Raw genomic sequence first — 25,083 nt, forward strand, 5'->3', positions numbered from 1 at the left:
TGCCCTGTTTTCAAGTTGCGTAAGTGCCCGGCCTCGAAGCAGTCCGGGAGGGATTTACTTATTAAAATCCGCACAGAGCTATGAAGGGGAGAAAACACCTTGGGAAGTTATTTGGTCTCGCAGAAGAAATGCGCGTTCTCCTTCTAGAATCAATAGAAAAAGAAGGTTGGGGATACTTCGGGGTTACAATGGTCTGGGGTGTGAACAGGAGTCCCGGGAGTCGCATGCTCTCTAGAAATGCCTCTTGAAACTCTCCTTTGGTCTGGAGAATTCAAAGGTCTGTCCCACCCTGAGTTGTCACTAACTGTTGCTTCTTGGGAGGAATGGAGAAGCTTTGAGGTGCGGGAGCTGAGTGTGCTGTATGGGCTCTGGTTGTACCGGCCTCCGGATGGAGGTTGTTGAATTAATTCAGAAATAGTATTTACTCTCCTCTCTCGGCACCCCTGAAATAGTGCCATCTGAAAACAGTTCCCCATTCTGGCCGCTTGTCTGTGGCACAGTGAACAGGTCGGCTGAGGCGTCACGGTGTGAAAAGTTGAAAGAACAGTTTAGTGAACAACCATGTACATTCCTCCGAGAATGAATAACTCAACATTTTGTGGTAACTGCTTTCTTTCTCTCTCGCGTAAGTAAAGACAAAGACATTCTCCTATGCAACCACATAAGAAACTAAATTACATCTAAGAAACGTAATAATTTGACATCACCTAATATCCAGCCCATATGCAAATTTCTCCAGTTATCAAAGAAAGTCATATATTGGTTTTGTAGAAAGGTAGTCCCATGGCGTCCAGTTCTTATTTAATGGATGCAATATCTTCTCTTACCGAATAGATAATAAGACAAATTTCAGGACTTTCTCTTTTAAGTTTCCTCTGTTTCCTGAATTGTCTACTTAATCTTTTTTTTACTGTTTTAAGCTCTTTCAAGTTAAAGACTTTTTTTCAAATTTGTGTGGATCTCTGCCTAACATTTACATTAAAGACTGCTGCTAGTCAAAAGAAAAAAAAAAGAGTCCTGTGAAGATTCATGCATTGTATTTGTTGTTATGGTTGTCTCTTTTAATGCAGAGCAATCCTCCACCTGTTTTGTTTTTGTGGTATTAATTTTTTGAAGAGTCTAGGCCAGTTATTTGGCAGAGGGTTCTACTTTCGCAATTTGTCTGACCTTGTTTTCCTCCTGATGTCATTTAATTTTTTCTCTAGATCCCATATTTCCTGTAAGCTCGAAGGAAGGTTGAGAGGTTTGATTAGATGGCAAGAATCCTTCTAAGATGGCACACTTTATGAGGTGCTCTTATTGTTTTCCATCAGCAAGAACATAATAATAAATATTAAACCCCTGTTATTTTTATATGCATAATATTAGGTTGTCCCAGTATCAATGGTCACTGAAATCTGATGTGTTCTCCAGATTTCTCTTTAAACTCCATTTTCTCTTTTGTGGTTAATAGGTAATCTGTGGGGTGGAGACTTTGGATCTGTTTGGAGGAGAAAGTCTTAGATCCCTGCAAGGAGGACATGGATTACAAATCCATTCACCTAGGTGGATAGAAATCATCTGGATCATTCTGGTACCTAGTGTTAGGGCTTCATTGAATTAGGTACTAGCTTCATTCAAAGAACAGTAAAACTCTGGACTCTGTGGAGTTTGGGCCACTTTAGGGTTCCTGTGGATAATTCTGGTAAACGCAGTGATACTTTCTATAAGGTCTTGTGATGTATGTTTTAAGAACACTTGATAAAATTCAGGAGGAGTTTCCTCTATTTAACTGGGCATACCTGAACTAAACCCCCAGTTCCAATCTAACAACAGAAACAAATCAAGAATATGTAATACTGTGTGTAAACTCTGTCTGTGATCATCTGGTCTCTGGCTCATATCAAACATCTGGGGGTGTGAGCTCATCCATTTAAGCTTATAAGCTCCACTGGGTGAGATCTATGTCAAGTTTACTCTGTATAACAATGACCACTTCAGCTCCCACAAGAGAACTCTCAAAGGGGATCTTCTATTCCACAGACAAATGTAGGGTTCTAAACAGAGAGCCTGTATCTCCTCTTTTATAATTTGTAGTGAGTCAGTCAGTGGATCATATCAATGGTTTTTGTTTGCATCAGCAAATTAGTGTCTGCTCATGTCTCTGCCAGTGGATCTGAATTTCATCAGAGTCAGCTTTCTAAAAGTCCAAGGCAGAAGCTGCAAGGCAGAAGCTAGACTTGAAAGTTATGTTGCATCATTTTTGTGACATTTTATTGGTCAATAGCAAGCATAGGACTGTTCAAGATTCAAGGGGAGGGGATCAGACAAGGCATGAACACCAGGAGATGAGGCTCACTGCGGAGTGGGGAGGGAACATATTTGGAAAGGAGCTACCACACTGCTCTAGGCCAAGTGCAAACTTAGATGTGTAGTATTGATCGTAGTGGTGCTTTGCTCAAAATCAGGTGGGTCTGGATCATCTGTTTAACTTCAAGCCTCATCATAACCACCCATCCCCAATTGTGATCTACACATTTACATCAAGACTATAAATATGGGCCCCCATTTCTTTTTTTAAAAAATTAATTAATTTATTATTTAAGTTTGTCTGCGTTGGGTCTTCACTGCCACACACGGGCTTTCTCTAGTTGCGTCAAGTGGGGGCTACTCTTTGTTGCGGTGTGTGGGCTTCTCATTGCGGTGGCTTCACTTGTTGCGGAACACGGGCTCTAGGTGCGGGGGCTCAGTAGTTGTGGCGCACGGGCTTAGTTGCTCCGCAGCATGTGGGATCTTCCTGGACCAGGGATTGAACGCATGTCCCCTGCATTGGCAGGCAGATTCTTAACCACTGCTCCACCAGGGAAGTACGCCCCATTTCTTTTTGTTTACAGATTTCTTGGTTCAACTGCTTCTCCCTTACAAAAGCATTGTTTTGTTTTGTTTTGTTTTTCCCCTATGGGAAGGAGAAAGAATAGGGGCATGAAATGTACATTTTAAAATTATTTATGGTAATTGCACATTCTCTGAAAATAATAGAGGTGGAAATAGGAGTTAAAATGGATGTACAACAAAATTATTTTTGGATAGTAGCAATGTAAGTCTAGGCACTGGACTTCTTTGACACTGTGTAAATATTCAGCTCTGAATCCCTGGTTGTGATTCTTTTTCTGTCTCCAGCCCTGGCAGGTAGCTGTGCCCTTTGCAAAGGGTGAAGTGATTGCTACCTGCTGATGCCTTTATCACAACCATTCTTCACCTCACCTTGGCTAACAGTTCACCTCACTAAGTAAAGGAAATCCATTGGTAACAAAACTAGGAAGGCTCCATTGCAAATAGAGTAATATATGGAAAAAAATAGACCTCTGTATTTGGAAGGATGCTTGAGGACACTGATATTATATCTTACAAATTCTGTATTTTTATTTCTGAAAAGTTATAGTCAAATACCTGTTTTTAAAATGTTTTGAATGTCTCATGAATAATGAGTGGATACATGTGCTCATAGATGGCAAAACCTCCCTAGGATGCAAAACAGAGCCATGGACAGCAGACTAGGGAGACGAAATCCTCTCAAGTGAAATGATGGGGAAGAAAAGGTCTAAAACCTTTAAGAGCTTATTTCCTTCGAGGCAGTTTCCTTTTTCCTTGTGTAGCATTTATTCAGCTTGTGATTCAGTTATCTATTGCATCTCATATATTAAAAATATCCATTTAATATTTCTCACAATTCTGAGGGTTGGTTGGCTGACTCCTCTGTGGTTTTGTCTGGGTTTACTCACACAGTTAATATTCAGCTATAACGGGCTGGCAAAAGTTTCTGTAAGGAGTGGTAGATTGTGCATATTTTAGGTGTTGTGTCTGTCGCATATTCTTGTTTGTTATTTATTGATTTTTTTTTTTTTTTTTTTTTTTTACAAACCTTTAAAAAGCAAAAGCTATTCTTAGCTCAAGGGCCCTACAAAGAAACAGGCTGAGGGCCAGATTTGGTCCGCAGGCTGTGGTTTGCCAACCCCTGAACTGGCAAGTCAGCTAAGCTGAAGGTCAAAGGTGACCTGACTTATATGTCTGGCAGTTGGTGATGCCGTCCACTGAAGGCCATGATTCTCCTTCTGGAGAATCTTCAGGGCTTCTTATCCTCCAGGGACTCCATTGTCAGTCTGTAGGCAGCATCCAAGACAGTGGAGGTGGAAGCTGTCAAACTTGTTAAGGCGTAGCTGGGAATCACACAGGGTCACATATGCCACATTCTGTGGATTAGAGGAGACCACGAGGCCAACCCAGATTGAAGGGAGGGGCAACCAGACTCCCTGTCAGTGGGAGGAGCTGCCGATATCCTGGCCACAGCCAGCTTAACTAAGTGGAGGATTTCTACTGTCCGCCTCACCCAGGGAGATGGAGGGCTGATGCTGACCTTGACATTAGATTGGCTCTCAGAGCCTTATTCAGATAACTTCAAATTGAGTCATAAAACTATGGATTTATGATCTCTGATGGCAGCTACTGTTCTTACTCTCCCTGTTGAGCATATCACCCCAGACTGTTTCGAATTCTGTGAGCACTCACTCATTTCCCTCAGTACTAGTTTATAGGTGTCTCTGCTAAGAGATATCAGCTCCTTGAAGGAAGAACCATGCCCTACCACTCTGCCTTGCTGTGATATATCTTCAATAGATAGGTACGGAATTTAATTAAATAGCCTAACTGAGGTTTAACATCAGGTTATTTGCTTACTTCACAAAAGCAAAACGAATTTAAGAATCTTGCACATTACCTCCAAATTCTGGAAGAACAGCATGCATCAAAGAGTTACGTTTCACACCCAAATACTGCCTAATCAATCAGATAGTTAAATTTCCTAGCAGTTTTCCAAACATATAATCAAACCTTAGGAAGCAGTATGCTTAATGACAAGTTTGAACTAGCAATCAGCTTTAAGGACATACTACATTTTAACTTTAAATGTGTCTGCAGATAAAAATCAAAATGTAGCAGCACAGGGAGCTCAGCTTGGTGCTCTGTGATGGCCTAGTTGGGTGGGATGTGGGTGCAGGCGGGGAGGTCCAAGAGGGAGAGGATGTGTATGCGTATGACTGATTCACTTCACTGGGTGGCAGAAACTAACACAACATTGTAAAGCAGTTATACTCCAATAAAAAAATTAATAAGTGGAGGAGGGGAGAATGTTAAAAATCCAAACCCATTAAGAGTGAGGTTAAGGGGAGAAAAACAAATCCAATAAATATATGCTATCAAGTAAAAAAAAAATAGTAACAGCAGTTTGGAATGTATGCTCTGTATATTCCAAGGCAGAAGTAATTCTGGAGAGGGTTTCTAATCTACAGTAAATGCTGCTATTAATTGCTTAGTTGAATTTTTAAATATGTGTTTTCTCCCAGATCTCATTGTAACTCCATCTTCTTCCACTTGATGGAAAGCTTTGACAATTTATTATGTTTAGAAGCAGCTGGGGTGTATTTCTAATTGATGATTTGTTATCCTATATTTCTTACTTGACTATCCACATTTTTCATTCTCTTCAGCATTTTCCTCCAGCATCTCCTGTCTCACTGAACTAGACGGATGGTGCTCCTTTCGTGCAAACGCAGGCAGTATTTCAGTCCCTCCCCTGCTTCTTCCTTCCATCAGACCTCAGATACATCATACAGGACTGATGCTAGATGACTTGTATATGGCACTTAAACATTAACAAAGTGTATTCACATATCTGTATCAGTTGATTATTAATACATCAGTCCTGTGGGACAGATGCTACCACTACTTTCATTTAGCAGGTAGGGAGACTGGTGAACAACTGTCCCAGCATACCTCAAGAATGTGTCCAAGCCAACTTCAGTACCTTCCCATAAAATCTGTTTATTCTTCTGGATTCTGGATTTGGTTAAAGCAGCCCTATTTATCAGTCACCCAAGTCTGACCGTCAGTTCTTCCCTCTCCATTACTTCACATGTCCAGACAGTCACCAAGACCCTGTGGATTTTCTCTCTCTGAGACCCTGACCTTCTGATCCTCCGCTCCCACAAAAGCCTCACTTCTCACTTGGGTTTGTGTCAGAGCTTTCTGTCTGCTCCCCTGACTTCTGAGTTGCCTATCTAGTCCTTCACATTACCACGAGGGCTGTCTTCCTCAAACCCAGATCTTTCCAGGCACTTCTGGTTTTAAATGGGTCAGTGGTTCCCCACAGGGCACAATCTAAAGGGTTACAAAGCTCATGAGACTGAGGAACTGAATTTTTAAATTTTACTTAATTTAAATTAATGTAGCCTCTATATTGAACAATAAGGCTAAGTGGCCGCCGTATTGAACAATGCAGATCTATAAGAATCCCTTTTTGTCTGTGTGGAGCGCACCATGCCGGTTAAGGGTATTCGGCCTGGAGGAGAATGACCAATTGAGCACAGGCTCCCAAAATAGAGGCAGGCATTCATGCATGCCTCAATAAAGTTGAGCCTACGCTCTTGGGACTTCTCCACCCACGTTTTCCCCGAGGTGATTGGTGCATGACAGGTGCAGATGAAGCCCATTCTGGACGGATGAAAGCCCCTTTTTGCTAATGTTTGTCACAAGGTCAAGAACAATATGCCCAGTCATAACAGAAACTTTGGGTACAAACAGAGAAGGCAAAAATATTGTTATCAAGAAGTTAGCAGGATGAAGGACAGACTGTTCCCACGAGAAAGAAATTAACCTAATCTTAAACAGAACCTAGTATGCTTTAACTCCCTGAACTCCCTGTATCTGCATTTTATAAAAGCTGTGCATATAAACAATAAAATGACACTTGTTTGCAATGGCTCCTGGTGTCCCTCCTGTCCTCACTCTTTCCTCTTAAACTTTTTCCTCATCCCCTTGCAGCCTGAATTCGAGCCCTCGGTCGTGCTGGCAGTGACAGTCTGTCAAAACTCAGTTCAAACATGGCTCAGCCTAAGGACCAGCTACACAATTTGTGGGGCCCAGTGCAAAATGAAAATGCAGGGCCCCTTGTAAGAAATTATTAAGAATTTCAAAACAGCACCAGCAGAGCATTAAACAAAGCACAAGGCCCTTCTAAGTGCAGCGCCCTGTGTGACTACACAGTTCCCATGCTCATGCAAATGGGCAGTAGAAAAATTCACAAAGGTTATGAAGAAGCAATTTACAGAAGAGGAAATCTGCATGGCCAGTAAATATCTGAAAAGATGCACATTTTCATAGGAATCAAGGAAATGCAAATTAAAGCCACAATGAGATACATTTTTATACCTACTCATTGCCAGAAATTTTAAAGTCCAATAATATTAAGTTGTCAGGTAGTAATCACTGCTGATGATTGTATAAATCACTTATCTAATAAAATTGAAGATGTGCATATCCTGTAAACCAGCGGTTCCACTCTTAGATGTCTTCCCTGGAGAAACATGCACATGTTTATGACAGCTTTCTTTTAAATGAGAGGCATCTGAAACAAACTAGTATGCACAAATGGGAGGATTGATAAATAAATGCAGCATGTTTTAGGAAGAATTTCATGTAATAATTAAAATGGATCAATTAGAGCTATACCTCTGAGCTTGGATAAATTTCAAAAATATAATGTTGATCAAAGAAAGCAAGTTCCAGAAAGGTGTTATTTATGAATATGTTTTACAAATGTGAAAAACATAATTATATTATTGTTTGTAAATATATATATATATAGTAAATATATGTGTATTATCAATTTATATATGCATTATAAGTATATATATCATATATAGTAAACATATATAACCAAAGCACAGGAGTGATTACCTCTAGTGAGGGGTAAGGGGACAGAGACTAGGATGGCACAGGGCACTTCACTGAAGCTACAGTGATTTATTTCTTAAAAAATAATCAGTTAACTGAAATACACACAGACACACAGAGAAAATAATGCAAGTAGTAGAAGAAAGTGTGAATGAATTGCTATATAACGTAAGAAAGGGAAAATCCCACAAAATATGACTCAAAATGAAGAAGCAATAGAAGATTCATAAATGCACTTATACATAAGCTTTTAAAAGAATACTTTTCATGAGGAAAAACTATAGGCAAGCAAAAAATCCTGACAACTTGGAGAAAATATTTGCGATGTCTATCATTAGAGGGCTAATATTTTCCCCAATATTTCATTATGAGCATTTTCAAACATGTAGCAAATTTGAAAAAATTTTGTAGAAAACATGCACCCTCTAGATCCTACCATCAACATTTTACTGTATTGATACTTGCTTTATCATGTATGTAATTTATCTCTATCCATCCGTCAATCTATACTACTTTTTGCTGCATTTCAAAATAAATTGCAAACCAGTATATTGATGCATGTATATTATTAACCAGAATTCAGTATTTGTTTAAGGTGTTTCTTGTGATATAAAATTTAAATAGAATGAAATACACAAATCTTAATTGTACATTCTCTGATTTTTGACAAATACGTATACCTCTGTGACTTAAACCTCGTCCCAGAAGGCTAATATTAGTAATATATAAAGAGCTCCTAAAAATTGAGAGAAAAATGACAACAGTGCAATAGAAAAATGAGTAAAAAATATGAACAGACAATTCCACAGAAAAAGAAATACAAATGGCCTTTAAACACATGAAAAGTTGCTCAGCCTGCCCATCGTAAGAGAAATATTTTACAATGAACAATCTGAAAAGAAAATTAAGAAAACAATTCCATTTATAATAGCATCAAAAACAATGAAAATACTTGGGAATTAACCAAGTAAGTGAAAGACTTGTATACTGAAAACTATAAAACATTGCACAGAAAAATGAAAGAAGACACAAATAAATGCAAAAACCATCTAGTGTTCATGGAATGAAAGATTTAATACTGTTAAGATTTCAGTACCGCCCAAAGTGATCTACAGATTGAATGCAATCCCTATGAGAATCCTGACATTTTTTGCAGAAAACTACATCTTAAAATACATGTGGACTCTCATGGGACCCCAAATAACAAAAACAATCTTGAAAAAGAAGAAAAATGTTGTAGGTTTCACACCTCCTGATTTCAAAACTTATTACAGAGTTACAGTAATTAAAACACTGTGGAACTGGCATAAAGACAAACATATAGACCAATGGAATAGAATAGAGAGCCTAGAAATAACCCCTCATATATATGGTCAGATGATTTTCAACAAGGGTGCCAGTACCATTCATGGTGAAAGGACTTTTTCAACAAATGATGCTGGGAAAACTGGATATCCATTTCCAAAATAATGAAGTTGGACCCTCATCCAACATCATATATAAAAATTAACTCAAAACTGGGAATTCAGTGGTGGTCCAGTGTTTAGGACTCTGTGCTTTCACTTCAAGGGCCCGAGTTCAGTCCCTGGTTGGGGAACTAAGATCCTACAAGCTGTGTGTTGTGGTCTAATAAATAAATAAATAAATAAATAAATAAACTTGAAATGGATTGAAGACCTATACATAAAAGCTAAAACTATAAAAACTCAGATGAAAACAGAGGACAATCTTCATGACATCAGATTTGGCAATAATTTCTTTGATATGGTACCAACAACATAAGTAACAAAAGGAAAAAAAGACAAATTGGACTTCATCAAAATTAAAAACTTATGGGCTTCCCTGGTGGCGCAGTGGTTGAGACTCCGCCTGCTGATGCAGGGGACATTGGTTCATGCCCCGGTCCAGGAAGATCCCACATGCTGCGGAGCGGCTGGGCCCGTGAGCCATGGCCGCTGGGCCTGCGCGTCTGGAGCCTGTGCTCAGCAATGGGAGAGGCCACAACAGTGAGAGGCCTGCATACCACAAAAAAAAAAAAAAAAAATTAATGTATGCTAAAGGACACTATCAATGGAGTAAAAAGGCAGTTCACAGAATGAGAAAAACTATTTGCAAATCATATATCTGATAAGGATTAATATCCAGAATATATAAAGAACTCCTAAAAGTCAACAACACACACAAACACACAACTCTAGTTCAAAAATGGGCAAAGGACTTGAAAAGACAATTCTCCAAAGAAGATATACTGATGATCAAAAAGCACATGAAAAGATGTTCAACATCACTAAAAATGAGGGAAATGCAGATCAAAACCACAATGAAACACCACTTCAGACCCATTAGAATTATTATTATCAAAAAAACCAGAAAACAAGTGTTGACAAAAATGTGGAGAAATTGGATCCCTTGGGCGTTGCTGGTGGCAATGGAAAGTCATGCAGATGCTGTGAAAAAAAATATGACAGTTCCTCAAAAAATTAAACATAGAATTACCATATGATCCAACAGTTCCACTTCTGCGTATATATAAAAAAGATTTGAAAGCAGGGATTTGAACAGAAGCTTGTAAACTAATATTCATAGCAGCATTATTCACAATAGCCAAAAGATGGAAACAACCCCACTGTCTATCAATGGATGAATAAAAAAACAAGATGGAGCATATACATACTATGGAATATTATTTAGCCTTAAAAAGGGGTGAAATTCTAATACATGCTGCAGCATGGATGAACCTTGAGGATATACTGTTAAGTGAAATAAGCCAGACACAAATATACAAATATTGTAAGATTCCACTTAACATGAGGTACCTAGAATACTTCGATACATAGAGACAGAAGATAGAACACAGGCTACCAGGGGATGAGGGGAAGGAGGAGTGGGGAGTTATTGTTTAATAGGTATAGTTTCAGCTTAGGATGATGAAAGTTCTCTAGATGGACAGTGGTGATAGTCTTTGTGAACATACTTAATGCCACTGAACTGTCCACTTAAAAGTGGTTAAAAAGTTAAAACATGTATATTTTACTACAATGAAAAACATTTTTTAAAGTAAAAAATAAATTAAAACAAAGAAATGCTAATTAACACTGCACTGAGATGCCACTTCTCACCTATCAGATTGACAAAAATCCAAAACTTTGACTATGTGAGGCTGTGAGGAAACAAGCCTTCTCATTGCTAGTGGCAAGGCAAAAAAATGTAGTATAACTGCTATGGTGAGGAGTTTGGCAGTGTCTAGAAAATTACATGAGCATTTACCCTTTGACCCAACATCCACTCATTCCAGGAAAGTCTCCTGGAGACATACTTGCAAAAATATGAAATTTTTATGACATATAGCAATTTATGTTTATGTCATAACAATAAATTGTTATTACATAAAAATTATTATAATAGGCATAAAGCTACTTATGGTGGCATTGTTTGCTATAGTAAAAACAAAACAAAAACAAAACCGGAAACAACCCAAATGTTCAGTGATAAGGAAATGGTCTAGTAAACTATGGGGCATCAAAGCAATGGAGAACTATGCAACTATAAAAAGGAATGAGGAAGGCCTCTATATATTCGTATGGAACTATCACTAGGCGATTGTTAAATGAGATAAAGCAAGATGCAGGACAGTGTTTATGTTGTGCTACATTTTGTGTGAGAAACAGTGGGTAAATAAATCATAAACATCTGTGATATTTTTCAAAAGCTAACAAAGAAATGATACATCAAAAACTAATGAGGGGCTTCCCTGGTGGCGCAGTGGTTGAGAGTCCGCCTGCCGATGCAGGGGTCACGGGTTCGTGCCCTGGTCCGGGAAGATCCCACATGCCGCGGAGCAACTAAGCCCGTGAGCCATGGCCGCTGGGCCTGCGCGTCCGGAGCCTGTGCTCCGCAACGGGAGAGGCCACAGCAGTGAGAGGCCCGCATACCGCAAAAAAAAAAAAAAAAAAAAACTAATGAGAACAGTTTCCTAGGTTGGAAGAGAGGGTGCAAGATGAAGGGGCAAGGACAGAAGAAAAAGTTCTGTGGGTGCATTTTTGTCTTTGGAACCATATAAATGTTTATATAATTCAAAAATGGGAAAAAACAAATCCCTAAAATTGAACACAAATGGAAACACATGAACTTAACCGTATATCAATTTGATGCCATAGTGGCATAGAGAAAATAATTCCTTATTTAAAAATATAGGATACCCTAGTGGCATATAGTCTAAAGAAAAAAAGAACTACAAAGAAATTTTATATTGCATTCTTTTTGTAACACTAATAGTGACATGATGTAGGAAAAAAACCAAACAAACAAGTAAATAGTCGTTTTAATGCTATTAGAAACTTAGATTTTCACAGCAAGTGAAAAGAGATACAAGTGTAAATTTTTTAAAGTTAAGTAAAAACAGGATAATGACTGCAACGGATTGAAACATCAAATATATATAAATCTGAATTCATGATGATGCTTTAAAAACACACTGGTTACCATTGGAGGTTGCTAGATTACTAAGTCACTACTCTAAACATTGATGAATAAAGGGAAAAACATCAAGGATTCTACCTTTCCCACATAAATGAAATAATTAATGAGGAAAAATCCTTTTTTATAGATGAATTTCAGCTAATGAATAAAGAAGCAGTGATAGAATAGCCCTCCACCATTTTGCAACCTCTATTGAAATAAAGGCTATCTAGCTACCAAAATGCCGCTGACCATTTGGATGAAGAAGAGCAAACCGACCAGAGCCAGAGGGAAGGAGTAAGGAACTGAAACAGCACCGACGAATGGGGTCAAAAGGACCAAGGCAACTGACGTTGCAAGGCAGATTTTATTGTGCTACAGTTGCAGATTATATAGACTAGAAAGGGGAAGGTTGCCAGATGATGGTTTACATTATCTGATGACTGTTTTGACTCAAGGTTAACTTCCCTGGGAGAAAACCCATAAACCCAGAATCATCAAAAATAACCTGCACATCTGACCATTTGGTCTTTAGATGTCCGGGGGGAGACAGCTTTGCTTATCTCATTTGACATTCTCTCTGATCTCTGGGCCCTTGGTGATTTATCTCCCATGGAATGGAACAAGGAGGGGAACAAGTGGGGACAGTCCCTTCGAGCAGCGGTGGCATGCCTGGCAGCACGTCTGCAGCCTGCTCTCAAGGCTGACTGCTTCCCACACCAAAAATATTAGGTAAAGTGTTGATAGGGAAGGTTAAAGTGGAGAAAATTGGCCAACACCACCAGAACCCGAAGACCTTTAGCAACAATAAAACTAGAACAGCTGGTAATGTGTGCCTCGTGGTAAAATGTAATTTGAGGCACACAACACCATTGGTGAAGTAGTCTTGGATAAAAATCTAATCAGGCTTCTAGATCTAAGTCTACTTTATAGGAAATATAGGGGTTAGAGGAAGAATTAACAGTTAAAGCAGTGATAGGAGGAAAATCAATCGCCTAAAATAATATTATCAGTAAAAATGGAAGATCGAAAAATAAATGAACTAAAATTTCAATTCCAAACCTAGAAAGAGAAGAGTTAAAATAAACCAAAAGAAAACAGGGAGAAGAAAATAATAAAGATTAGAAAGCAGGAAAAGTGCAGCAGGGAGCGAGAAGATGGCGGAAGAGTAAGACGCGGGGATCACCTTCCTCCTCACAGATACATCAGAAATACATCTACACGTGGAACTTCTCCTATAGAACACCCACCGAACGCTGGCAGAAGACCTCAGACCTCCCCAAAGGCAAGAAACTCCCCACGTACCTGGGTAGGGCAAAAGAAAAAAGAATAAACAGAGACAAAAGAATAGGGACGGGACCTGCACCAGTGGGAGGGAGCCGTGAAGGAGGAAAGGTTCCCACACACTAGAAGCCCCTTCGCGGGCGGACACTGCGGGTGGCGGAGGGGGGAGCTCCGGAGCTGCGGAGGAGAGCGCAGCAACAGGGTGCGGAGGGCAAAACAGAGAGATTCCGCAGAGGATCGGTGCCGATCAGCACTCACCAGCCCGAGAGGCTTGTCTGCTCACCCGCCGCGGCGGGCGGGGCTGGGAACTGAGCCTCGGGCCGATCCCAGGGAAAGGTCTGGAGTTGGCAGAGTGAAAACAGCCTGAAGGGGTTAGTGCACCACGGCTGGCCGGAAGGGAGTTCGGGAGAAGTCTGGAGCTCCCGAAGAGGCAAGGGACCTTTTCTTCCCTCTTTACCTCCTGCTGCGTGAGGAGAGGGGTTTAAGCGCGCCGCTTAAAGGAGCTCCAGAAACGGGCGCGGAGCTGCTGAAGAGACAAGAGACTTTTTCTTGCCTCTTCGCTTCCTGGGGCGCGAGGAAAGGGAATTAAGGGCACCACATAAAGGAGCTCCAGAAACGGGCGCAAACTGCGGCTGCGGCACGGACAACAGAGACGGGTGTGGGACGCTAGGGTTGCTACTGCCGCCACCAAGAGGCCTGTGTGCGAGCACAGGTCACTCTCCACACCGCCCCTCCCGGGAGCCTGTGCAGCCCGCCACCGTAGGGTCACGGGATCCAGGGACTGCTTCCCCGGGAAAACGCGCGGTGCGCCTCGGGCCGGTGCAGCGTCACGCCGGCCTCTGCCGCCGCGGTCTCGCCACACATCCGTGCCCCGTCCCCGCCCCGCCTGAGTGAGCCAGAGACCACGAATCAGCTGCTCCGTTAACGCTGCTCCTTTGACCCCGCCCTCTCTGAGCGAAGGGCAGACACCCTCGGACGACCTGCGCGCAGAGGCGGGGCCAGGTCCAGGGCTGAGCCCCAGGAGCTGTGCGAACAAAGAGAGGGGGAGGTCCCTCCCAGCAGCCTCAGAAACAGCGGGTTAAAGCTCCACATTGAGCTTGAAGTGCCCTGCATCTGTGGAAAACCTGAATAGACAGCGAAATATCCCAGGTTGAGGAGGTGGACTTTGGGAGCAAGATATACTATTATTTTCCCCTTTTTCCTTTTTGTGAGTGTGTATGTGGGTGCTGCTGTGTGAGATTTTGTCTGTGTAGCTTTGTTTTCACCATTTGTCCTGGGGTTAGACCGACCCCCCCCCTTTTTTTTTTCTTTAATAGAAATTTTTCTTCTTAATAATTATTTTTTATTTTAATAACTGTATTTTACCCTACTTTATTTTGTCTTCTCCCCTTTCTTTCTTCCTTTCTTCCCTCCTTTCTTTCCTATTTCCCTCCTTCCTTCCTTCCTCCCTCCCTTCCTTCCTTTATTCCCTCCTTCCTTCCTCCCTTCCTTTCTTCCTCCCTCCCTTCCTTTCTTTATTCCCTCCTTCCTTCCTCCCTTCCTTTCTTCCTCCCTCCCTTCCTTTCTTCCCTCCTTCCCTCCCTTCCTCCTTCCTTCCTTCCTTTCTTGCCTTTCTATTTTTTTCACCCTTTTATTTTGAGCCATGTGGATTAAAGGCTCTTGGCACTCCAGCCAGGTGTCAAGGCTGTGTCTCTGAGGTGGGAGAACCAACCTCAGGACACTGGTCCACAAGAGACCTCTCAGCTCCACGTAATATCAATCGGCGAAAATCTCCCAGAGATCTCCATCTCAACACCAAGACCCAGCTTCACTCAAGGACCAGCAATGAACAGTGCTGGACACCCTATACCCAACAAAGAGCAAGACAGGTCTACAGCCCCATCCATTAGCAGAGAGGCTGCCTAGAATCATAGTAAGGCTACCAAAATCCCCATACACGCCACCAGACGTGGACCTGTCTGCCAGGGAGATGGGATCCAGCCTCATCCACCAGAACAGGGGCACTGGTCCCCCTAACCAGGAAACCTGCTCAACCCACTGAACCAACCTCAGCCACTGGGGACAGCCACCAAAAATAGATAGAACTACGAACATGCAGCCTGCAAAAGGGAGACCCCAAACACAGTAAGATAAGCAAAATGAGAAGACAGAAAAACACACAGCAGATGAAGGAGCAAGATAAAAACACACCAGACCTAAAAAATGAAGAGGTAATAGCCAGTCTACCTGAAAGAGAATTCAGAATAATGATGGTGAAGAGGATGCAAAATCTTGGAAATAGAATAGACAAATTGCAAGAAACAGTTAACAAGGACCTAGAAAAAATAAAGAGGAAGCAAGTAACGATGAGCAACACAATAAATGAAATGAAAAATACTCTAGATGGGATCAGTAGCAGAATAACTGAGGCAGAAGGACGGATAAGTGACCTGGAAGATAAAATAGTGGAAATAACTACTGCAGAGCAGAAGAAAGAAAAAAGAATGAAAAGAACTGAGGACAGTCTCAGAGATCTCTGGGACAACATTAAACGCACCAACATTCGAATCATAGGGATACCAGAAGAAGAGAAAAAGAAAGGGACTGAGAAAATATTTGAAGAGATTATAGTTGAAAACTTCCCTAATATAGGAAGGAAATAGTCAATCAAGTCCAGGAAGCACAGAGAGTCCCATACAGGATAAACCCAAGAATAAACACGCCGAGACACATAATAATCAAACTGTCAAAAATTAAATACAAAGAAAACATATTAAAAGCAGCAAGGGAAAAACAACAAATAACACACAAGGGAATCCCCATAAGGCTAACATCTGATCTTTCAGCAGAAACTCTACAAGACAGAAGGGAGTGGCAGGACATATTTAAAGTGATGAAGGAAAAAAACCTACAACCAAGATTACTCTACCCAGCAAGGATCTCATTCAGATTTGATGGAGAAATTAAAACCTTTACAGACAAGCAAAAGCTGAGAGAGTTCAGCACCACCAAACCAGCTTTACAGCAAATGCTAAAGGAACTTCTCTAAGCAAGAAGCATAAGAGAAGGAAAAGACCTACAAGAACAACCCGAAACAATTAAGTAAATGGTAATAGGAACGCACATATCAATAATTACCTTAAATGTAAATGGATTAAATGCTCCCACCAAAAGACACAGACTGGCTGAATGGATACAAAAACAGGACCCATATATATGCTGTCTACAAGAGACCCACTTCAGACCTAGGGACGCTTACAGGCTGAAAGTGAGGGGATGGAAAAAGATATTGCATGCAAATGGAAGTCAGAAGAAAGCTGGAGTAGCAATTCTCATATCAGACAAAATAGACTTTAAAAAAAAAACTATTACAAGAGACAAAGAAGGACACTACATAATGATCAAGGGATCGATCCATGAAGAAGATATAACAATTGTAAATATTTATGCACCCAACATAGGTGCACCTCAATACATAAGGCAAATACTAACAGCCATAAAAGGGGAAATTGACAGTAACACAATCATAGTAGGGGACTTTAACACCCCACTGTCACCAATGGACAGATCATCCAAAATGAAAATAAATAAAGAAACACAAGCTTTAAATGATACATTATACAAGATGGATTTACTTGATATTTATAGGACATTCCATCCAAAAACAACAGAATACACATTTTTCTCAAGTGCCCATGGAACATTCTCCAGGATAGATCATATCTTGGGTCACAAATCTAGCCTTGGCAAATTTAAGAAAATTGAAATCGTACCAAGTATCTTTTCTGACCACAACGCTATGAGACTAGATATCAACTACAGGAAAAGATCTGTAAAAAATACAAACAAATGGAGGCTAAACAATACACTACTTAATAACGAAGTGATCACTGAAGAAATCAAAGAGGAAATCAAAAAGTACTTAGAAACAAATGACAATGGAGACACGACGACCCAAAACCTATGGGATACAGCAAAAGCAGTTCTAAGAGGGAAGTTTATAGCAATACAATCATACCTTAAGAAACAGGAAGCATCTCGAATAAACAACCTAACTTTGCACCTAAAGCAATTAGAGACAGAAGAACAAAAAACCCCCAAATTTAGCAGAAGGAAAGAAATCATAAAGATCAGATCAGAAATAAATGAAAAAGAAATGAAGGAAACAATAGCAAAGATCAATAAAAGTAAAAGCTGGTTCTTTGAGAAGATAAATAAAATTAATAAACCATTAGCCAGACTCATCAAGAAAAAAAGGGAGAAGACTCAAATCAATAGAATTAGAAATGAAAAAGGAGATGTAACAACTGACTCTGCAGAAATACAAAAGATTATTAGACATTACTACAAGCAACTCTATGCCAATAAAATGGACAACCTGGAAGAAATGGACAAATTCTTAGAAATGCACAATCTGCCTAGACTGAACCAGGAAGAAATAGAAAATATGAACAGACCAATCACAAGCACTGAAATTGAAACTGTGATTCAAAATCTTCCAACAAACAAAAGCCCAGGACCAGATGGCTTCACAGGCGAATTCTATCGAACATTTAGAAAAGAGCTAACACCTATCCTTCTCAAACTCTTCCAAAAGATAGCAGAGGGAGGAACACTCCCAAACTCATTCTATGAGGCCACCATCACCCTGATACCAAAACCAGACAAAGATGTCACAAAGAAAGAAAACTACAGGCCAATATCACTGATGAACATAGATGCAAAACTCCTCAACAAAATACTAGCAAACAGAATCCAACAGCACATTAAAAGGATCATACACCATGATCAAGTGGGGTTTATCCCAGGAATGCAAGGATTCTTCAATATACGCAAATCAATCAACGTGATACACCATATCAACAAACTGAAGGAGAAAAACCATATGATCATCTCAATAGATGCAGAGAAAGCTTTTGACAAAATTCAACACCCATTTATGATAAAAACTCTGCAGAAAGTAGGCATAGAGGGAACTTTCCTCAATATAATAAAGGCCATATATGACAAACCCACAGCCAGCATTGTTCTCAATGGTGAAAAACTGAAACCATTTCCACTAAGATCAGGAACAAGACAAGGTTGCCCACTCTCACCACTCTTATTCAACATAGTTTTGGAAGTTCAGGCCACAGCAATCAGAGAAGAAAAAGAAATAAAAGGAATCCAAATCGGAAAAGAAGAAGTAAAGCTGTCACTGTTTGCAGATGACATGATACTATACATAGAGAATACTAAGGATGCTACCAGAAAACTACTAGAGCTAATCAATGAATTTGGTAAAGTAGCAGGATACAAAATTAATGCACAGAAATCTCTGGCATTCTTATACACTAATGATGAAAAATCTGAGAGTGAAATTAAGAAAACACTCCCATTTACCATTGCAACAAAAAGAATAAAATATCTAGGAATAAACCTACCTAAGGAGACAAAAGACTTGTATGCAGAAAACTGTAAGACACTGATGAAAGAAATTAAAGAAGATACAAATAGGTGGAGAAACATACCATGTTCTTGGATGGGAAGAATCAACATTGTGAAAATGACTCTATTACCCAAAGCAATCTACAGATTCAATGCAATCCCTATCAAATTACCACTGGCAATTTTTATAGAACTAGAACAAAGAATTTCACAATTTGTATGGAAACACAAAAGACCCCGAATAGCCAAAGCAATCTTGAGAACGAAAAATAGAGCTGGAGGAATCAGGCTCCCTGACTTCAGACTATATTACAAGGCCACAATAATCAAGACAGTATGGTACTGGCACAAAAACAGAAATATAGATCAATGGCACAGGATAGAAAGCCCAGAGATAAACCCACACACATATGGTCACCTTATCTTTGATAAAGGAGGGAAGGAAACACAGTGGAGAAAAGACAGCCTCTTCAATAAGTGGTGCTGGGAAAACTGGACAGCTACCTGTAGAAGTATGAAATTAGAACACTCCCTAACACCATACACAAAAATAAACTCAAAATGGGTTAAAGACCTAAATGTAAGGCCAGACACTATCAAACTCTTAGAGGAAAACATAGGCAGAACACGCTATGACATAAATCACAGCAAGATTCTTTTTGACCCACCTCCTAGAGAAATGGAAATAAAATCAAAAATAAACAAATGGGACCTAATGAAACTTAAAAGCTTTTGCACAGCAAAGGATACCATAAACAAGACCAAAAGACAACCCTTAGAATGGGAGAAAATATTTGCAAATGAAGCAACTGACAAAGGATTAATCTCCAAAATTTATAAGCAACTCAGGCAGCTCAATAACAAAAAAACAAACAGCCCAATCCAAAAATGGGCAGAAGAACTAAATAGACATTTCTCCAAAGAAGATATACAGATCGCCAACAAACACATGAAAGAATGCTCAACATCATTAATCACTAGAGAAATGCAAATCAAAACTACAATGAGATATCATCTCACACCGGTCAGATTGGCCATCATCAAAAACTCTAGAAACAATAAATGCTGGAGAGGGTGTGGAGAAAAGGGAACACTCTTGCACTGTTGGTGGGAATGTAAAATGATACAGCCACTATCCTTCAAAAACTACAAATAGAACTACCATATGACCCAGCAATCCCACTACTGGGCATATACCCTGAGAAAACCATAATTCAAAAAGAGTCATGTACCAAAATGTTCATTGCAGCTCTATTTACGATAGCCAGGACATGGAAGCAACCTAAGTGTCCATCAACAGATGAATGGATAAGGAAGATGTGGCACATATATACAATGGAATATTACTCAGCCATAAAAGAAATGAAACTGAGTTATTTGTAATGAGGTGGATAGACCTGGAGTCTCTCATACAGAGTGAAGTAAGTCAGAAGGATAAAAACAAATACTGTATGCTAACACATATATATGGAATCTAAAAAAAAAAAAAAAGTCATGAAGAGATTAGTGGTAGGATGGGAATAAAACACAGACCTACTAGAGCATGGACTTGAGGATATGGGGAGGGGGAAGGGTAAGCTGTGACGATGTGAGAGTGGCAGGGACATATATACACTATCAAGTGTAAATTAGATAGCTAGTGGGAAGCTGCTGCATAGCACAGGGAGTTCACTTCTGTGCTTTATGACCACCTAGAGGGGTGGGATAGGGAGGGTGGGAGGGAGGGTGACACAAGAGGGAAGAGTTATGGGAACATATGTATATGTATAACTGATTCACTTTGTTGTAAAGGAGAAACTAACCCACTATTGTAAAACAGTTATACTCAAATAAAGATGTTAAAAAAAAAAGATTAGAAAGCAGAAATTAATGATTACAATAGGATAAATAAATAAAGAAATCTTTGGGAAAAATAATCTAAATTGTTCTTTGAAAAAAACAATTAAATAGACAAACCACCAGCTAACCTAATCATGAAAAGAAAAAAAGGGAGAAAATATACAAAACAAGAAATGACAAGGGATATGTAAGCATTGAAAGAGAAGAAATTGTTAAACATTTAAGACACCACTCTGCACAGCTTCATGCAAATACATTTGAAAACTTAGTTGAAATAAATAATTCCCTTGGAAAATAAAAATTTCCAAAATTGTCACTAAAGTTTAAACAAATCAATTTTCAGAGAAGAAACAGAGAACTACCTAAAATGCCCATCTATATAAGATTAGCTGAATAAATGATGGTACATCCAAACAATGGAATACTATGCAGCAAAGATCTCTATGTACTGATAAGGAGTGTTTTCAAGGAATATTTTGTTAAACAAAAAAAAGCAAGGTATAAAGGAGTATATTTAATGTAAACATATGAAAAGGAGAGAAGACTACATATATATTTGCTTATAATTTTAAGAAATATAGGAAGGATAAAGCAGCAACTAACAAAAATGTTGAAAATGAAATGCAACTTCTTTGAGCTTAGTGCTTTATATAGTTTTCACTTTTGAACCATGTAAATGTTTTGCATATTAAATCAACAAAAATTTAAAAGGCAAGTCCTAATGTTGAACACAAACAGCCACAAATTAACCTAATTAATGAAACTATCAAATTGATACCATGGCCATTCAGAAAAAAGAATTAATTCAACTGACTTTTGAGCAGTGTACTCTCTAAATAAAATGTATTTTAAGTACAAAAAGAATTACAGAGAAGTACTGATCTTTTCCTAGGTTTGTTTTTTATAGTGACATCAGTGAAGAAATTTTGAAAATATTTTTTATCTATTATAGGTTAGAGAAAATTGTTGGAAACCAGGTTTTTTCTCACTATGGGAGAAGGGCGATACCAGTTGCAATAGGAGAAGTTTAGGAAGAATCTTTTTTAAAAAATTTGATTTGATTTGCATTGGAGTTATCAATATTAACTAATGGTTTAATATTTTCTAGCTCTGAAATTTTTATTTTCTAGGCTCCTGAAAAGCCTAGAAGCAGTAATATTTCAATAACATTGGGCATACCTAGTATGCGGATGCTGATTTCTAAATATTGTTCTCCACTGAAAGAAACTCACGTTCTTTGGAGAAATGGCTGATTCCAAGTCTGGGATACAGAAAGTACACAGTAAGTTGGAGACATCTGGTGCACAAACGTGAGGAAGTGCTCACAATTAATGGGGACATGTCAGAGGATATAGGAGCTAGCTTAAAGTTGTTCCCACTGGCCAAGTTTGTGATAAGTTGACCATCAAAAAGAATAATGATGGTAATGGTTATATTATCTTGAGTTAGAAAAGAACCCATGATTCCAAAGTGACTCAGAAAACTAAAAATAGAACTACCATATGACCCAGCAATTCTATTTCTGAGTATATACCTAAAAACACTAATTCAAAAAGATACATGCACTCCAATGTTCATAGAAGCATTATTTACAATTGTCAATATGTGGAAACAACCTCAGTGTCCATCAACAGATGAATGTATAAAGAAGATGTGGTTCGTATATATAAAAAATGGAATACTACTTAGCCATAAAAAAGAATGAAATAATGCCATTTGCAGGATTATGAGCAACAGGATATTCATACATTATCATGTATCACCCACAGATACTTATTAATTACAATATAATACACACACACACACACACACACACACACCCGGAATGTGTTGAGATTAGTACGCTGATCTTTATAAACCTTCAGTAGCCTGGAAATGGGAGGAGCTCTTTTATGAATTCTTCAACAGTAATCTTCATTGGAAGAAGAGACTTCCGTTTGTCTTTGGGTATGTTGTTTTGGAATGCTCCTACCTCTAGAGACACAAAAATATTGTTACTGAGGGAGACTGAGGCTATCGGAGTAGAGATGTTGAGAAGCTAAACCAAGTGCTTTATTTTGTAATGTAAATCCAGTGTGTCTTGCCCCAAAGAGGTATTTTAGCAAAGCCAAGACCTTGCAGAATTGTTTCTTCCACAGGAGAAAGGATTCTTTTCCATATTTGGATTTAGACTGTGCTCTGTTTGGTTATTATCGCTGGAGATATGTATATGTTCTTCTTTGTGGAGCAAGGCACAGAGAATCAGGAGCAGAACCTCTAAAGCTGCAGGAGAGATATGCACACCTGATCTTCCTCTGGGACTTTGAAGTGAGCTGGACTAGGTCCAGTTTAGCACAGGGTGGATTGTGGGTACACACACTGAGATTCCATAATCCAGATTGTGCTGATACTAGGTTTTATGTTGTAATTGTCCTGAGGGGTGAGAGGGGGTGGAGCTCAGGATAACCAAAGCCCTGAGGGTTAGAGTGGGAATTTTTTCGAAATGAAACAATTCCACTGCCAGTCATCCACCTAAATAATGGAGTGTGTACCCATTATTCATTGGCTGTCTGCCCTTCTTCTTTTTTTTTTTTTTTTTTTTTTTTGTGGTACGCGGGCCTCTCACTGTTGTGGCCTCTCCTGTTGCGGAGCACAGGTTCCGGACGCGCAGGCTCAGCGGCCATGGCTCACGGGCCCAGCCACTCCGCGGCATGTGGGATCTTCCCGGACCGGGGCACGAACCCGTGTCCCCTGCATCGGCAGGCGGACTCTCAACCACTGCGCCACCAGGGAAGCCCCTGCCCTTCTTATAATAGGTCCACAATTATAAATTCCTGGGGTGTAAAAGTTCAGCATGGAAGAGGGGCAGGAACTAGAGAGGAAGGAGAACTTTTCCCCTGGTTTGGGTCCTTTTTGAGAGTTTGGTGTGGACCTTGAGGCATCAAGATATTTGGGAGCCCAACTGGGAGGCAGTCAAGGCAGGGCCCACTGGGGGTGCATCTCTGAGAGAAGCCACTTCTAAGAGCATCTGGAAGGACGTGACTGCCTGTGCTAAACTTCCCTGACAGCCTGTCTCAGCTGTGCTGAGGTGATTAAGGGAAGGACCTGCCCCAGCTAGGGGGACGGTTGTAAAGGGCAAAACACTACCTCTCCCCTGGAGCCAAAGGGGAGATAGCAGAGATGTTGCCAGTTAGCAAAGATATAAACATATTTTCCAAAGGGTAGAGGTTGTCAGGCATAAATTCTATGTGTCTGTTAATTAATGGAGTATGTACCCATTACTCATTGGTTGTCTCTCCTTTATAATAGGTCCACAATCTCCTATCAGTAATTCTGAAATCCCAATGATTTTGAAAAAATATTTTTTTCATAAGTTTGCAACTGTCTCATCTGGTGGCAAAACTTGATTGGAACTTATGTCAGATTATTTATACTCTTTATTTATCTCACTTGATTTCTGAATATTTATATGCTTTGCTACAGAAAAATTGATGTGTTTGTTAACAGGGTACTGCCTCGGAGTTCTCTGGGCATGCTCCATGGCATGGGCCCCATAAATCTGAAAAATTAAAAATCTGAAAACTGCTGAATTCCAAAACCTGTCTGGCCACAAGGGATGAGGATTTAGACCTAGATATGGGATTTGTAGCTGTATTAACCTTCCTTTAAGCTGGGGATCTGCTTCAGGACCCTTAGGGAAGCAGGGCCTGTTTCTTTTGATCCTTGGATATAAACTCCACCCAACTCAGCTCCTGCTCTAAGATAGGACCTGTGCCTAGTCTGCACAGGTTTAAAATATTTGAATGTGTTGCCAACAGTAAAAACTCAGGAGGTTACACATAAATGTCTAGATTTCTAGTGTCTATTGGGAAGTTGGAAAGCTAGCAGTATTGACTTTGCATTCTGACAGATCAGAAATTTGCTGGGACTGAAAAGCAGCTGCCCTGTTTGCTGGGAAAATTGTCTATTTGCCACAGTTTCCACCACTCTCAACTATGATATGAGACTCAAATTAGTCACAACCTATAAATCCATCTTTCTTTAAGTTGGTAGTTATTATTATTAATATATATATTTTTTTGAGAGGGATGGACAGGGGTGGTGGGGCAAAGGCTTCTAGTCACCCTGCTCACATCATTTATTTTTATTATGCCTCCAACTACTGAAAGCATTTCAGTTTTCGATCCCTACTGTACCCCAGAGTTAAAGCTTTTTCCTCAAAGTTCCTGGACTCCACCTGGCTTACCATCCTAGCTGTAGCTCTGACCCACCAATGACCTTAAGTTGACAGAGCCCATGGCGTTTTCCATAAGGGGCTTGCTCCCCCGGACTCACTCCTTGTCTGTTCCT

At 39.8% G+C, this 25,083-nt stretch overlaps 1 pseudogene; it reads left to right on the top strand.

Moving 5' to 3' along the window:
* The first annotated feature begins 13,382 nt into the window (after nucleotides 1-13,382).
* The window catches only part of LOC131756802 (small ribosomal subunit protein uS2-like), a 98,531-nt pseudogene continuing 86,830 nt past the window's right edge, over nucleotides 13,383-25,083 (top strand).

The sequence above is a fragment of the Kogia breviceps genome, chromosome 5, assembly GCF_026419965.1.
Source record: "Kogia breviceps isolate mKogBre1 chromosome 5, mKogBre1 haplotype 1, whole genome shotgun sequence".
Taxonomy (NCBI): Eukaryota; Metazoa; Chordata; class Mammalia; order Artiodactyla; family Physeteridae; genus Kogia; species Kogia breviceps.